Source organism: Lipotes vexillifer, unplaced genomic scaffold (genome assembly GCF_000442215.2).
Source record: "Lipotes vexillifer unplaced genomic scaffold, Lipotes_vexillifer_v1.1 scaffold451, whole genome shotgun sequence".
NCBI lineage: Eukaryota > Metazoa > Chordata > Mammalia > Artiodactyla > Lipotidae > Lipotes > Lipotes vexillifer.
Window position 1 is genome coordinate 1,787,733 of NW_006795989.1, and position 17,305 is coordinate 1,805,037.

At 37.9% G+C, this 17,305-nt stretch overlaps 1 pseudogene; it reads left to right on the forward strand.

Annotated features, from left to right (window-relative positions):
* The first annotated feature begins 9,676 nt into the window (after positions 1 to 9,676).
* Positions 9,677 to 10,195, forward strand: LOC103081375 (60S ribosomal protein L18a pseudogene; annotated as a pseudogene).
* The last annotated feature ends 7,110 nt before the right edge of the window (positions 10,196 to 17,305 follow it).

Sequence of the window (17,305 nt, forward strand, 5' to 3'; positions counted from 1 at the left end):
CAAAAAAAAAAAAAAAAAAAAAAAAAAAAATCTTGTTTCCTTTTGACATATCCTCCTTGGTGCTCAGACACATTCTTACCTCCTAGCACAAGATGCTTCAGGTTCACCTTGGTTTTTTAACCCTGTACCACACCTGAAATCAACCATTTCCACTAGGGGTTTTTTAGTGGGCAGTGGCATTTTGAAACCAAGATCTGGGTGTCAGGTGTATTCAATGCCTGAGGCGTCACTGCTTCTAGGCCCTTTAAGTGGACAAAGCTAGGAAATACATGTCTTTTTAAAAACGTGAGTTCATAATGACAACTCTAACTCAAATCCAATGTAGTATTCCTCACCTTCCTCCATTTCACATGTATTTCCCTTTTCCTACAGTCAGAATCCCAGTTCACAACTATTGATACATCAACATATTTACTCATTATTAGTTCTATCCGAAAATACTGTAACACAACCTCTTTCAAAAACAAAACCACCAAGTAAAGTATTTCTTCACAGTACTTTCTGTCTCAAGATCATGTCCCATTAAGTATATACAGTTAGAATACTGATTTGAAAGTTAAGTAAATGATTGTTTTAGTTTGAAGATTCAATTTTAGGATTAATTTTAAATCTATTTTAAACTTTATAAATCAACTTATTAAGGTGTAAGTAAAGTGCACCCATTTTAAGTGTACAGTTCACTGTGTACACATTTTTCGATAAATGTACACACCAGTATAACCATAATCCCAACCAACTTGCAAAACATTTCCATCACAACAGAAGGCTTCTCATGCCCCTTTGCAGTCAATATCTTTTTCATATCACCCCTGGCCCCAGACAACCACTGAGAAACCTAATGTTACGAAAATTTAGGCTTGCTTGTCCTAGAATTTCATATAAATGGAATCATACAGTCTGTACTCTTTTGTGTCTGGCTTTTTTTCGTTTCAGCATAATATTTCTGAGATACATCCATATTGTTGCATACATAAGTAGGTCATTCCTTTTTATTGAATTATATGAATTTATCACAATTATGTTTATCCATTCACTTACTGATGAACATTTGGATTGTTTGTAGTTAGAGGCTACTATGAATAAATGTACTACGAACATTTTGTATACGAGTCTTTTGTGGACATAATACTTTCATTTCTCTAAGTTAAATATCTAGGAATGAATTACTGGGTGATAAGGTAGGTGCACGTACCATTTTACATCAGCATCAGTAATTAATCAACATTCCGTTTTTGCTTTACATCCTTGTCACCACATGATCTTTTCAGTCTTCCTAATTTTAGCTATTCTAAGTAGGTTAAGTGGTATCTCACTGTGGTTTAATTTGCATTTCCCTAGTAACAAATGATGAGGCGCATCTTCATATATGCTTATAGACTATTCTTGTAACTTCTTTTGTGAAGTTTGTTCAAAGATTTTGCCCTTTAAAAAAAATGGGGTTGTTAGCCATCTTACTGGGTTGTAAAAAGTTTTTAAAATACAGTCTGGGACTTGCCTGGTAGGGCACTGGTTAAGAATCCTCCTGCTAATGCAGGGGACATGGGTTCAATCCCTGGTCCGGGAAGATCCCACATGCCGCGGAGCAACTAAGGCCATGCGCCACGACTACTAAGCCTGTGCTCTAGAGCCCGCAAGCCACAACTACTGAGCCCGTGCGCCACAACTACTGAAACCCGCGCACCTAGAGCTCGTGCTCTGCAACAAGAGAAGCCACCACAGTGAGAGGCCCTCACACCACAACGAAGAGTAGCCCCCGCTCACCGCAACTAAAGCCCGTGCACAGTAACGAAGACCCAATGCAGCCAAAAAATAAATAAAAATTTTTTAAAAATAATAAAATGTTTTAAAATAAATAAATAAATACAGTCTGGATCCACATTTTTTTTGGTCAGATACATGTACTGTGAATGTTTTCTTCCAGGTCGAAGTTCTAACCAATTAATTTAATTGTGGTAAGAGCACTTAACATGAGATCCACCTGCTTAAAGTATATAATACAGTATTGTTAACTATGTGCACCATGTTGTACCACAGATCTGTTCATGAACGATGAAGAGCTTACTCATCTTGCATTAACCAAACCTTTGTATCTGTTGAACAAATAGATATGCCTGTCCTCCTCTGACAGGCTCCCATTCGTAAACTGCGCGGCCAGGTTGCCCACCAGCCCTGGCCGGATGCCGCACTCCATCCTGTCTGCTACTTGGACGAGCTGCCTGGCGATGTCCCAGATGACTTCCTCTTGACTCTCAGAATCTCCCACAGTGGCGCAAGGCAGGTGGGAAAAGACCAATGCCCTCAAGGCGTGGAGCGTGCCCACTTCCAGTCATTCATTATTTTTTATTGTGGAGTAGCACTCCATTATAAAGATGTACCAAAGGTTGATGGTTGTTTTAAATCCGTTCATCAGTCGAAGGACCTTTGGGTTTTTTCCTGTTTTGGCAATTATGAATAAAGCTGCTATAAACACATGCCTAGGGCTTCCCTGGTGGCACAGTGGTTGAGAGTCCGCCTGCTGATGCAGCGGACACGGGTTCGTGCCCCAGTCCGGGAATATCCCACATGCCGCAGAGCGGCTGGGCCCGTGAGCCACGGCCGCTGAGCCTGCGCATCTGGAGCCTGTGCTCCGCAACGGGAGAGGCCACAACAGTGAGAGGCCCGCGTACTGCAAAAAAACCCCCCCCAAAACCCAAAAAAACCACATGCCTAAAGTTTAGTCTGAATATAAGTTTTCATTTCACTTGAGTAAATAACTTAGGAGGGGGATGGCTGAGTTATATGGTAATATGTTAACTTTAGAGAAACTGCTTGTTTTCCAAAGTGGCTATACCTCTTTGCATTCCCATCAATAATGTACATCTGGTCCAGTTACTCTGCATCCTCACTGGCACCAAGTATTTTAAGTTTGTAAGCTGTTTCTTTTCCTTTTCTTTAAAAAAATTTGAGCTATTCTAATTGGTGTGCAGTGGTATCTCACTGTGGTTTTAATTAGCATTTCCTTAATAGCTAACAATGTTGGGCATCATTTGTCTATCTACCATGCAGAAATATTCTTTGGTAAAGTACCCACTCAAATCTTTTCCCATATTTTACTGAGTTGTTTGTTTTCTCATTAATGAGTTTTAGGAGTTGCCTATATACTCTGGAACCAAGTCCTTGGACAGATACATATTTTGTAAACATTTTCTCCCAATCTGTGGCTTTCATTCTCCTAACAATGTATTTAGAAGAGCAAAATAATTTTTTATTTTATGAATTGTACTTTTGATGTTGTAGCTAAGAAATCTGCCTAATCCAACATCTCAGAGATTTCTTATGTTTTCTTCTAGAAGTTTTATAGTATTAATATTTCCACTTAGGTCTGTGATTCATTTGGAATTCATTTTTTGTACATGGTGTGATATAAGGCTTGGGATTCATTTTTTTAAAATTTGGATATGCAATTATCCCAGTACTACTTATCAAAAAGATTATTCTTTATCTACTGAATCTTTACCTATTGAACCTATCTGAACCTATGTCCAAAAAAGTCAACTAGCCATATATTTGTGGTTCTGTTCTTAACTACTGTGTTACACTGATCCATGTCTGTTCTTAGGCCAACAACACACAGTCTGATAAATGATTCAGGTTGTACAGATTTTCTAATTTTGTTCTTTTTCAAAATTACTTTGTCTATGCCAGGTATTCCCATATAAATTTTAGAGTCAGCCGGTCAATTTCTACAAAAACACTGCAATGACTCTATACATCAACTGGGGCAAACTACCATCTTAAAAGTATTGAGTCTTCTAATCCATGAGTATATCTATTTATTTGGGTCTTTAATTCCTGTCAGCAATATTTTGTAGTGTTTAGTGTATGATTCTTACAAGTATAAATCCCTAGATATCTCATTTTTCTTTTGTTCTAAATTTTTTTAAATGACAGCTTTATTGATATATAATTCACATACCATAAAGGTCACCCTTTTAAAGTGTACAAATCAGAGCTCTTTTAGAATACTCAGGGTTGTGCAACCATCACCATAATCTAATTTTAGAACACTTCACTGCCTCAAAAATAAACCTGTACCCATTAGCATCACACCCTATATATCCTCCTCTACCCAGTCCCTGGCAATCACTAATTTTTCTGTCTCTATGCATTTGCCCACTCGCAACATTTCATATAAATGGAATCATATTATATTATATGCAGGCTTTTGTGACTGGCTTCTTTCACTTAGCATAATGTTTTCAAGGGTCATCCATGTTACAAACATGGATATATCAGTACTTCATTTCACGGCTGAATAACATTCCATTGTACAGATCTACCACATTTTGTTTAGCCATTCATCACCTGATGGACATTGGGTTGTTTCCAATTTTTGGCTATTATGAATTATGTTGTGATGAACATGCACATACAAGTTTTTGTGTGGATGTATATTTTTAATACTCTTGGGTATACACCTAGGAGTGGAATTGCTGGGTCTTATGATAACTCCATGTTTCACATTTTGAGGAATGGCCAACCAAACTGGCTGTACCATTTTACATTCCCAGCAACAACGTTTAATGGGTTACAATTTCTCAACATCTTTGCCAATACTTGTTATTGCCTGTGTCTTTACTTTTATTATAATACCCATCCTAGTAGGTGTGAAGTGGTATCTCATTGTGGTTTTGATTTTCATTTACCTAATGATGTTGAGCATCTTTGCATTTTCTTCCTGACCAAACAAACAGAAAGAGAGGGGGAAAAACCTTACACTTATGGGGATATGTCAAAGGGACAAAGAGGCAAATTGAAAGAGCTCCCAATGACCAAAACTGGAACATTTTGAGCAAAAAAAATTTAGTAGTATATATCTGTGAGTCCATACTGATAAAATTAAATGATTAATAAATAAGTGGAGGAGGAAACACAAATCTCTCTTGAAGAATTCTAAATAATTTATGTAGCAACTCTACATTGAAGTAGGTGGGCCATAACTCCCCACTCCTTAATGGGCTGCACATAGCAACTTTCTTCCAAAGAGGAGAGTATTGAAAGGAGGAAAAAAACACACAAAAAAATAACTTTACAGTGCAGAAACCTGACAAACACTACCTCAGCCAGGTGGTAAAAATCAACATCAACAGTGATAAATCACATTGATAAGATATACCCTTAATATGATGTAATGAAAGTAACACTTTACCTCTATGATCTCCCTCTAGAGAACCCATAACTCCAGTCTGATTATGAGAAAAAAAACATCAGGCAAATTTCAAGAGAACGGCATTCTACAAAATACTTGACCAGCACTGCTCAAAAATATAAAGGTCATCAGAAACAAGAAAAGTCTGAGAAATTGTGATGGCAAAGAGGAATCTACTGAGACAAGAAAAACAAATGTAAAGGCATATCCCTGGAGAGACCAAAAAAAGACATTAAGTAAAAACTAAGGAAATTTGAATAAACTATGGATTTCAGTTGACTACGATGTATCAGTTAACTACTAGTAACAAATGTACCATAAGAATATAAGAAGTTAATAATAGGGGAAAGTGGGTGAGGGTGTATATGGGAACCCTGTACTACCTGTAAATCTAAAACAGCTCTCAGGGAATTCCCTGGTAGTCCAGTGGTTAATAAGACTCCATGCTTTTGCTGCTGAGGGCTGGGGTTCAGTCCCTGGCTGGGGAACTAAGATCCCACAAGCCACGTGGCATGGCCAAAACCCCCCCAAAACCCCACAAAAAACAAAAGAGGCTCTCAAAAATACAATCTACACTAAGAAAAATTTGTAAGCCATGTCAAATCTTGAAACCTCTTTAAGAGTAAGAATAATGATCAAGATAAACTGTAAATATGAGGAGGGTCTAGGGGTGGTTTTTTGTCTTGTCTTGCTTCTTAGAAATCCATGCTAACTCCACTTCTCTAACAGGCAAGGAATAATTATAACCTCCTAATTGGTCTCTCTGCTTCTGCCCTAACCCCTCCCACCCACTATTCTCAGCCTGAGTCACTCTCTTAAAAAATGAAGTCATATGATAGTTCAATTTTTAGTATTTTGAGGAAATCTCCATACTGTTTTCCAGAGTAGCTGCACCAATTTACACTCCCACCAACAGGGTACAAGGGCTCCCTTTCCTCCATACCCTCTTCAACACTTGTTATTTGTTGTCTTTTTGATAATGGGCATTCTGACAGGTGTGAGGTGATATCTTATTGTGCTTTTGATTTGCATTTCATTGATGAGTGTTACTGAACATCTTTTCATGTGTCTGTTGGCTGTCTGTATGTCTTCTCTGGAAAAATGTGTATTCAGGTCCTCTGTCCATTTTTAAAAAAACGGCTGATTTTTTAAAAAACATTGAGTTATATGAGTTCTTTGTATATTTTGGATTTTAACCCCTTACCAATAAAATTAAAAATTAAATTTAAAAACTTGAACTACCATACTAACTGGCAATTCCACTTCTGGGTATTTTTCTGAAAATTCAAAACACTAATTCGAAAAGATCTATGCACCCCCCCTATGTTCACTGCAGCATTATTTACAATAGCCGAGATATGGAAGCAACCTGAATGTCCATTGACAGATGAATTGATAAAGATGTGGGGTGTGTGTATATATTACACATATAATGTGTGTATCACACACAAATATATAAATAAAATGGAATATTACTCAGCCATAAAAATTATGAAATCTTGCCATTTGAGGCAACATGGATGGACCTAGAGGGTACTATGCTAAGTGAAATAAGTCAGAGGCACAAATATGCGGAATCTAAAAGACCAAATAAATGAACAAACATAACAAAACAAAAACAGACTCATAGATACAGAGAATAAACAGGTGGTAGGTGGGGGGGATGAGCACAATAGGTAAGGGAGATTAAGAAGTACAGACTCCCAGTTACAAAATAAATGAGTCATAGGGATGAAATGTACAGCATGAAGAATATAATGTTGTAATAATTTTTTACGGTGACAGATGGTAACTATTTCGTAATGTACAGAAATACTGAATCACTATGTTGTGCACCTGGAACTAACAGTGTTGTAAGGTCAATTATGTTTAAAAAAAAAAAAAAAGTAAAGCCAAATCATGAAACTCTTCTGCTCAAATCCTTCCAATGGCTTCCCATCTCACCCTAGTAAAAGCCAAAGTTCTTATAATAATCCTCAAGGTACTAAGTGACCTAACTGCTGCCCCCTTAAACCTCCAATTTTATCTATTTTCCACTCCAGCCACACAGGTCTCCTGGCTCTTTCCTCAAACATACTAAGTTGGTTCACCTATTTTCCCCTCAGGTCTCTGCTCAAACTTCATCTCACTGAAGACTTCCCTGACCACCTGATATAAAATAACATCCTTCCTCTACCCTCTCTACACATTGCCTAACCCTCTTTTCTTGCTTTATTTTTCTCCATAGCACTAATAAACATTCAACATTATTTACTAGTTTACCTATTAGCCACTGAAATGAAAACTCCATTAGGACAGGGTCTTTGCTTTGGTCACTGCTATAACCCCAACACCCAAAATACTGGGCTGGCCAAAAAGTTCCTTCGGTTTTTAAGTTAAAAAAAGAGGCACGGGCTTCCCCGGTGGCGCAGTGGTTGAGAGTCCGCCTGCTGATGCAGGGGACGCGGGTTCGTGCCCCGGTCTGGGAGGATCCCATGTGCCGCGGAGCGGCTGGGCCCGTGAGCCATGGCCGCTGGGCCTGCGCGTCCGCTCTGCAGCGGGAGAGGCCACAACGGTGAGAGGCCCGCGTACCGCAAAAAAAAAAAAAAAAAAAAAAGGGCCATTTTGCGTCCGGAGCCTGTGCTCCGCAACGGGAGAGGCCACAGCAGTGGGAGGCCCATGTACTGCAAAAAAAAAAAAAAAAAAAAAAGAGGCACATTTTCCATTTTCACCAAGAACTTTATTGAACAACGTATTCACTGTTTTGTTCCACTACCTTCTGCCATTTTTCAGGCAACTTCATTAATTCCATCTTCTCAAAACTTTTTATATCTTTGAGCAAGAACTGTTCTAAGTGCCTTTTACAGTCTTCCAGAGAATTGAAATTTTTTCCATTAAGAGAATTTTGTAAAGACCGAAATAAATGGAAATCCAAAGGTGCAATGTCTGGTGAATATGGCTGATGAATCAGAACTTCCCAGCCAAGCTGTAACAGTTTTTGCCTGGTCATCAAAGAAACGTGCAGTCTTGTGTTATCTTCATGGAAGATTATGCGTTTTCTGTTGACTAATCCCGGACGCTTTTCCTCGAGTGTTGCTTTCAGTTGGTCAACTGGAAGAAGTACCTGTTGGAATTAATCGTTTTGTTTTCTGGAAGGAGCTCATAACAGAGGACTTCCTTCCAATCCCACCATGTACACAACATCACCTTCTTTGAATGAAGACCGGCCTTTGGTGTGGTTGGTGGTGGTGTATTTCGCTTGCCCCACGATCTCTTCCGTTCCACTTTATTGTACAGTATCCACTTTTCACTGCCCATCACAATTTGTTTTAATAACAGAATGTTTTCGTTACATTTAAGTAGAGAATCGCATGTGGAAATACGGTCAGGAAGGTTTCTTTCGCTTAACTTGTGTGGAACCCAAACATCAAAGCGATTAACGTAACCAAGCTGGTGCAAATGATTTTCAGTGCTTGATGTGGATATTTTGAGTATGTCGGCTACCTCCCACGCAGTATAAAGTTGACTGTTCTCAGTTAATGTCCCGATTTGATGGCTATCAACTTCAACTGGTCTACCCGACCGTGAAGCATTGTCCAGGGAGAAATCTCCAGCATGAAACATCACAAACCACTTTTGACACATTCAGTCACAGCACCTTCTCCATACACTGCACAAATCTTTTTTTGCGTTTCAGTTGCGTTTTTACCTTTCTTGAAATAATAAAGCATAATAGGCCGAAAATGTTGCCTTTTTTCTTCTATCTTCAATATTAAAATGGCTACACAAAAATTCACCAATTTTGATAAGTTTTTTCTTTAAATGCACGCTGACATGACAGCTGTCACAATACAATTGAACAAAATTGTTTCAAATGAAGTTGAAGACAACTAAGCGCTACTAGAGCCGTCTTACGGAAAACACCAAACGAACTTTTTGGGCAACCCAATAGTATCTGGCACATTGTAGATACTCATAAATAATTACAATCTATGTTCAGTTTCAGAAAAGAAATCACCTTTAAGTTACAGCTCAATAACCTCTCAAGTAAATATGTACTGAGTACCTAACCTGATAGCCAGACATCCTGATAAGAATTGGGAAATAAAAAAATGAAGGATCAAGCTAGTAGGTCAGCCCTTTCTAGAAAACTGAATACCTGGAGACTTCTATCAATTTTAGGCATTGTACGAGAGTTTTCAATATAAAGCAGAGATCTAACTGGGCCACTATTCAATGGATTTAATTATTGAAGCCCAAATTAAGAACTTTCTACACCATATGTCATAGAAGGAGCAATACAGATAAATACCCTCTCAATAATTATATAAAAATAAATTGGATTTTTTTAAAAAAACAACTTATATATAAAGCACAATGCGATAAAGATTATACGTGATATAAAAATTAGCTTTGAGTGAAACAGCAGTTCAATGAATTTTTAAAAACCAGTTAAAATTCCATGCTTCCCGCCTTTTTGAGGGTGGCGGTGAGCGCAGATGGAGCGCCATGAAGGCCTTGGGCACACTTTGAGAGTACAAAGTGGTGGGGCGCTGCCCGCCAAACGGCCCACGCCACCCCTCTGTCGCATGCAAATCTTTGCACCTAATCATGCTGCCAAGTCCCGCTTCTGGTACTTTGTGTCTCAGCTGAAGAAAATGAAGAAGTCTTCAGGGTAAACTGTCTACTGTGGACAGGTGTTCAAGAAATCTCCCAAGGCTGAAGAACTTCTGCATCTGGCTGCACTATGACTCCTGCAGAGGCCCCCACAACATGTACCGGCAGTACCGGGACCTGACCGCAGCCGGCACCATCACCCAGTGCTACCAAGACGTGGGCACCCGGAGCCTTGCCTGGGCCCACTGGATCCAGATCATGGAGGTAGAGGAGATCGCAGCCAGCAAGTGCCGCCGAGCAGCAACCAAGCAGTTCCACGACTCCAAGATCAAGTTCCCACTGCCCCACCGGGTCCTCTGTCACCAGCACAAGCCACACTTCACCACCAAGAGGCCCAACACCTTTTTTTAAATGCAGGCCCTCCCCATCCCCAGGTCTGCCCAAATAAAACTCATTGGGAAGACCAGAAGGAAAAAGAAAAAAATTCCATGCTTCCCTCAAAAAATTAAACATAGTCACCATATGCCCTAGCAGTCCCATTTCTAGGTATATATACTCAAGAGAACTGGAAATACATATGTTCACACAAAAACTCGTATACAAATGTTCACAGCAGCATTATTCATACAGTCAAAAGGCAGAAACAATCCAAATGTCCAACAATAAATGGATAAGTAAAATGTGATACAGCCATACAATGGAATATTACTCAGCCATAAAAAGAAATGAAATACTAATACATGCTACAACATGGATGAACCTTGAAAACACTATGCTAAGTGAAAGAAGCCAAATACAAAAGTCCACATATAGTATGATTCCATTTCTATGAAATGTACTAAATGATGAAATCCCTGGAGACACAAAGTAGATACTGTGGTTGCCAGGGTTTAGGGAGAGGGGAGAATAGGAAGAGACTGCTTATGACCATGTGTTTCCTTCAGGGGTGATGGAAAATGTTCTAGAACTAGATAGTGGTGATGGTTACACAGTCTCATGTAACTACTACTGAACTGTACATTTTAAAATAGTGAATTATGGGAATTCCTGGTGGTCCAGTGGTTAGGACTCCGTGTTCTCACTGCCGAGGGCCCAGGTTCGATCCCTGGTTGGGGAACTAAAGTCCCATAAGCCATGTGGCACGGCCAAAAACAAAACAGTCTTTATTAGCAAACAACATAATTTTAAAAAATAAAAATAAAATAAAATAGTGAATTATATGATTTGTGAACTATAGCTCAATAAAAGTTACAATCATCCAAACTTAGTGATTATGGGTAATTTTTCATGAAGTGTGCAACATCAACAAACAAGAAGGTGGTTATAGATAGGCTTGCTGTCATGCATGTATTCAATCTCCCTCCTGTGGTTGGCCCATTTCCATATACCATATAATAAGGATTTTTTTTGTTAACCTGTACATATTTTTAAGGTTTTAAAACAAGTTTCAAAAATATATATATTTTTTATGGTTTTAAAATAAGTTTCAAAATAATCTGATGGTCACTAGCTTGCTGAAGTTGTTTATTTTTTTCAAACAAAAGGCAGCCTAAGAAAAAAATTTATCCTGGGGAAAAAAAAACGCCTCAAAACATGGTCTTTGTTTCTAATTCCTATACCTAAATATGAGCTCCTTTGAATAAATGTACATTTATTTAATATAATAGTACCTACAGTAGTATAGCCCTTTCTAGCCCCCCAAGGCCTGGATGGGTGGTAGGGTGAGAAAGAGGACTTTTTACTACCCCTACATACTCCAAGCACTACAGGAGCTAAGGTCTAGGGAAGAGGAAGGAACCAAGGGTTAACAGTGACAGTTGTGTCAATCTTCAGATTCCCAACCAAGCACAAAACTTCCATCTTCCATCCCCTCCCCATACTTTCAAAGTCAGGTACAGACTTAATCTTGAGGATAATAAGAACGGTCAGAATTTTGCAGGGGGAAGTAACATTTTCCTTCAGTTCCTGTTACTTAAATTCCAAATTTAAAAACTGATGTTTTCCTCAAAATTAAAACAAACCAAAAGAGATTATTCTTTACCACTCTCTACCTTGTTTACTATAAGTATGACATTCTTTCCGTAAGCCTCTTTCCTAATTTTAATCTAATTTGTTTAACAAAGAAAATTAAGTTTTAAGGCAGATGAGAAAGCTGTGACAAAAATCTCATCTAAAATGGCAAATTTGTGCAGTGAAGATGGCACATGATCATAAGAAAAAATGCTTTGAGTGTATTACTGAGAATAAGCTGTCTTATGGTTTATATCCAGATATTAATAACATGTACAGATCTTCTCCTTGGGTAGCATAGTCTTATGTCCATAATACTTAAGAAATAAAACACATTCCAAGTTTTAAAATCAATCAGCAAAAATTCCATGAAATATGTTAAATCCCAGGTAAACAAGCCAGTACTTGCACACAAGTAATAAGTTACGTAAGAATGAATGATTTTGCCTTAAGTAGTCATATTATTTTCTTCTGTTAAAGAACTGTTACTGAAAATATATATATTCTAATATAATAAAAATAGAATTTTCTTTAAATTTGGAAAATATTGTTTTAGTCTTAGGGTATTATCAACTTTTCAGAGTTGAGAAAGATAACCCTGGATTGGAATTTAGGAGGCCCAGATTCCAGTCCTGATTCTGCAAATTATGTACTTCAAGACTTTCAGCAAAGCACAGGGAGTCCTAGTTTTTCTCTTTATGAAGTCTAATGCTCTGCATATTTCTAATATTCTGAGTTAAGCTAAGTATTTTTACTTCATCTATCACACAGTATTCCTCAGTATAAAATCTGTCTTCAAAATGAGTACAGTGATAACACCAAGTTCACTGAATTAACTTTGCATGTATGTAACTTTGCATGTATTGTAGTCTGAGGATTAAAAACAAAAAAAAAACCCCTGAAGCATAAGAAGCATCAGCCCTTATTAAGGAATTATTTATTGTGAGTTTGAAAATATAAACTAATGAACCATGAAACAACTATGTAACAGCTGTAAAAAAAAAAACACACACACACACAAGCTTTGCAAATAAACCACAGGATTCAAATCCAGCTCTGTACTTTACAAATTCTGCAACTTGAGGCTAACCACATAGTCTCTCTATGTCTCAGTTTCCTCAACTGTAAAATATGGTGAATAGTAACATGCACATTCATAAAGTTGTGAGAGTAAACAATAAGGCATATATATATATATATATATATATATATATATATAGCATTTAGTGCAGTACTATGTTTGGCACATAATGTTCAATCAATGCTATTATTACTGCACCTAAAGGTGAGGTCTGAATTTATACAACTGACATTTACTGACTGCCAAGCATTATGCTAGGCACTAGAAGGCACAGAAGTAAAAAGGCATAAGTAAATGAACAAACATTACACAGCATAAGAGGCTTACCTCTAGGAATGCAGCTGAGTACTGAAAGAAAGAGGAGAAAGTATTCAAGGAAAGAAAAAGAAGATTATTTCAGGAAGAGATAATACCATATGTAAAGACCTAGAAATGTAAATAAGATGGTACATTAGTAGACCTTTCAGTAATTCTGCATGGGTGTACGAGGGATGGGGCTATGAGTCAGACAGGACCCAGATTATAGAAAATTATATGACAAAATCACATTTATCTTCAAGGGAATCAAAAGCCTCTAAAGAATTTTAATCAGTGTTAAATGATTAAATTTGTATTTTAAAAGAATGGTTTTTAACCAGAGGTGCTCATCAGCATCACCTGGCGGGTTTTTTCAAACTATACACTCCCAGTTCTCACTTTCAGAAGTTCTTTATTAGTAATTCTAAGATGGGACCCTGTAAGTCACTTTGAAAAAGCTCTTAAAGCAATTCTGCCATATACCAAGAGGAGAGAATCACTCTTAGAAGGATAATCTGATAAGCACTGTGAAGAAAAGCAAGCCTAAAAGTTGGAAGGCCAAGATCCTACTGCAGAAATCCAGGTAAAAAATTATAAGGACCAAACAGTGGCAATAGTTATAGACATTTGAGAACTCTTAAAAGGTGTTCATAAGAGATAAAATGGGAAATACTCAAAAGAGGGCTAGTGAACATTACCACTTAGAGCTGGAAATTTAAAATTGGGTATCATTACCAGTTGGGTTATTTGTGAAGTCATGAAATGGATGAAATTGCCAAAAGAGTGTCCTCCCTGAGAAATGGGGCTGAGGGCAGAAGCGATTGAGACATTACTTTTGGAAGACACAGCAATCAGCGAAAGTCTCCACGGAAAGGGGATATTAAGCCAACCCTGTGCCAAACCACAGGAAGAGGAGAGGAAAGAGTTATGCAAGGCCTGACGTTGGAAAGCTTGCTATATAGAGCAGCTGAAAGAAGACTAACATGCTTCAAGTGTATTGAGGGAAGGGGAGAGTGGCAGGAGACCCATTCACCTGTAAAGTTAGTAGGCAAGGGGCAAACATGAAAAACCTATGGGGGTACAGTAAGGAGTCTGGATTCTGTTCCATGCGCAATGGAAAACAACTGAAGGATTTTTAACTAAGGGAGTGACTAAATACATTTTTAAAAGGTGACTCTAGCTGCTATGTGCTACAAAACTTACCCTCAGTTCCCAAACTAAAATTGAAAGCAAAGGGAATCTTAAACTCAAATAAGGCTTTCATTGTCATAACAGCCCTTTCATACAAGTATTGCTATGTAAGTCTCCAAGTTTTACTAAAAATTGGTTTAAAGGCAAGTGTTAAGGGATGTAGAGCTTAATGAACTTGGCTACCAACTGCTGAGTAATTCCGCTGTGATGTCCTGTAGTTTAAAAAACAGTGAAAATAGGGCTTCCCTGGTGGCGCAGTGGTTGAGAGTCCGCCTGCCGATGCAGGGGACACGGGTTCGTGCCCTGGTCCGGGAGGATCCCACATGCCGTGGAGCAGCTGGGCCCGTGAACCATGGCCGCTGGGCCTGTGTGTCCAGAGCCTGTGCTCCGCAACGGGAGAGGCCACAGCAGTGAGAGGCCCGCGTACAGCAAAAACAAACAAACAAACAAAAACAGTGAAAATAATAAAGTTGTCGATGGTAAAAGATACCTCCCTTCTCTTGAACCCGACTGCAGAATATCATGTGAGAAGACAACTCTGTGTTAAAAATAGTGAACCTTTCAGGAGATTAATGGCTATAGTAAAAAAAAAAAAAAGGCTATAATCACAAGTGTTGACAAGGATGTGCAGAAACTAAAATCCTCATACACTGCTGGTGGGAATGTAAAATAAAATGATACAGTCACTTTAGAAAAATCTGGCAGTTCCTCAAAATGTTAAACACCATTATCAATGACCCAACAATTCTACTCTTAGGTACGTGCGCAAGTGAAACATGTTTTCATTTAAATACTTTTATGAAAATGTTCACAGCAGCATTATTCACAAGAGCCAAACAGTGAAAACCACCCAAATGTCCATCAACTAGTGAACAGATAAACAAATGAGCTATATCTAAACAATGGAATATTATTCCATTATAAGTATTTATAAGTACTGATACATGCTACAACATGGATAAATCTCAAAAACGTTATGCTTAGGCAAAGAAGCCAAACACATTTTTTGATTCCATTTATGTTAAATGGCCAGGAAAGGCAAATCTATAGAGACAGAAAATGGATTAATGGCTGCCTAGGGAGAATGGGGAGTGAGGTTTCTTTCGGGGGGAATGAAAATGTTTGAAGATTAGACTGTGGTGACACTGTGGTGACATAAACATACTAAAAATTATTGAATTGTACACTTAATACAGGAGAATTTTATGGTATGTAAATTAAGTCTCAATAAAGCTGTTAATTTTTAAAAAGTGCTGGAGGAGTCAAACGGCCTGGAATCACTATCTCTAATGGGACCTCAGCAACTTACAGCTTCTTTGGGCCTTCATTTTTCTTTTGTTAAAGACTACCTCACAGCACAGGTAACTTCTATATACTGCATCACCGTGGCGCTTCAGGGGCCATTAGGGGTAGGTTCTGCAGGAGATCAGAAGGCAGAAGAGAGGAGCCTGAGTATTATCTGTCCATTCCCTCCCTGTCACAACCACGGTTCCAGCCATGCTGCATCTCTGCACAACTACAGTTCCTTCTGGGCTCCAATAATTGGTGCCCAGAAGTGGCCCTTCACAGGCCCAGAAGTGGCTTCACACTGCTGCTACTCACTCACTGTCTCAATATCCCCTTTTGTTCCCTTAACTCTGCTCCCAACCATAATACTGAGCCCTTCACCAAAGTAACTGCAAATGAATCATCTAAGAGAAATTACGTTTCATGCAGGCCCCCAACGGATAATCGTATAAAGGAGGTACAATTGGTATTTTGTACCAACAAGTTACTGTTAAATCAAGTATGATTTCTTGAGATAAGTAAATGTATTTTAATTTTATATACATCATTAATGATCTTTATAAAAAAATCCTACTTCATTTTGTGTAAACGATACATTTAAGTTTATTAAAAAGAAGGTGCTTTTGTTTTCACTAACAAGGTGAAATGAGTAGTATGGTATTTCCTGCCTAGTGGAGCAGCAGAACATATTCAAAAACCAATCTACCAGTTCCAAACATTATCCACAACAAAGAGAGAGAGATTTTGGCATTTGTAACAGATGCCCAAGAAAGACAATGCCAAAGTCAAGGCTACTCAGAGTTTCCGTCTGTTGTTCTGTCAGAAAATAAATGAAATGTGTTGGTGATGTAGCATATGCTTGGCTATATGCATGATAACAAGAGTCTCCAAGACCTGGATTGGACACAATTCCAAAGTTCCATCTCATCTTCCTTTTTTATTTCTGTCATCACCTGTATTACTGAACTTTCCATTGAACAAAGAAAACAATTTTTTCAGGTCCAATTTTTCCCAACCCCAATATTTTTCTAGAACACTTTTCTTTTAAAATACGTCTGTCAAAGCAAATTATTTTGTGATTTGAACGCTGCAGTAATGTATTAACTATCTGTAATGTCCAGACATTAACATTCATTTAAGAGGTAGACAAAAATGGTCACGTGGGCCCTGGATGATTTTCTCTCATTTCAGGCTATGAAGGGATTATTGAAAATGAATTAATACATAGCTGGTTACTTCTTACAATACACAATAGAGTCCATATTTCCATGATTCAAATGTATAGGTGCTATGAAATAGTTTAGTTTCTTCAATGCATCTTATTTTTTGTGGCTTAGTCTTTCCCTTACCAAATTAAATTTCTTCCTTGTTTGAGAAACTAGTAGAGCTGAATTCTTAGTCATCACAATTTTCTTCACTAATATTAACATGGTCTAGGATTTCTGGCATTAAGTAAGGAAGTCTTTCTAAAGATATACACTTATCACAATAATTCACACTTGTGAATAGTTTTGAAGACAAACATTTATACATCTTTGGTTTAATATAAGAACTTAATAAATAACATTTTAGAGGAAGGGAAAAGATTTTCAGGAGAATCAAAATCCAAAGCTTAATATTCATTTTGATACTCATTGTACTTTTTCTTCTTTCCC